Here is an 841-nt window from a genome sequence, read left to right on the forward strand (position 1 = left end):
GGTGGAAGGAGCATATAGAGGGCCTATACAAGGGCGATGTACTTGAGGACAATATTATGGAAATGGAAGAGGATGTAGATGAAGATGAAATTGGAAATAGGATATTGCGTGAAGAGTCTGACAGAGCACTGAAAACCCTAAGTCGAAACAAGCCCCGGGAGTACACACCATTCCATTAGAACTACTGACAGCCTTGGGAGAGCCAGCTCTGGCAAAACTCTACCATCTGGTGAGCAAGATGTATGATACAGGTGAAATACCTTCGGACTTCAAGAAGAATATAACAATTACTTTCCCAAATAAAGCAGGTGTTGACAGATGTGAAATTTATCGAACTGTCTATCAAAAAGTCTTTCAAACTCTGTTTTAACCGTGCTTTATCTGAAACCAAGTTTTTGATGGTTGCTGGCAATTTATTATAAATATGTGTTCCTCAATATTGGACCCTTTTTTGGATCAAGGTAAGTGATTTTAGATCTTTATGTAGATTATTCTTATTCCTAAGGCTGATACTACATATTGAGCTATTGATTGAAAACAAAGATATGTTGCTGGTAACAAATTTTATTAACGAATAAATATACTGAGAAGCAGTGGTTATAATACAAAGTTATATTCTTTAAAAGGGTAGAACATATGTTGTACTTGTTTTGAACAATCCGCCAAAACGCTGAAGAAATTCATCAAATCCGTGTACGATCACAAACAAACTGAATTAAGCAAAGAAGAAGCAGAAGTTCTAGAAGACATTGAAGACTTCCAGCCACTACCAAACTGTAATCTGAGCTTGTGCTCGGTCTGTAATGACCTCGTTGTCGACGGAGCATTAAACACTAATCTC

This window comes from Schistocerca gregaria, chromosome X (assembly GCF_023897955.1).
Source record: "Schistocerca gregaria isolate iqSchGreg1 chromosome X, iqSchGreg1.2, whole genome shotgun sequence".
Taxonomy (NCBI): domain Eukaryota; kingdom Metazoa; phylum Arthropoda; class Insecta; order Orthoptera; family Acrididae; genus Schistocerca; species Schistocerca gregaria.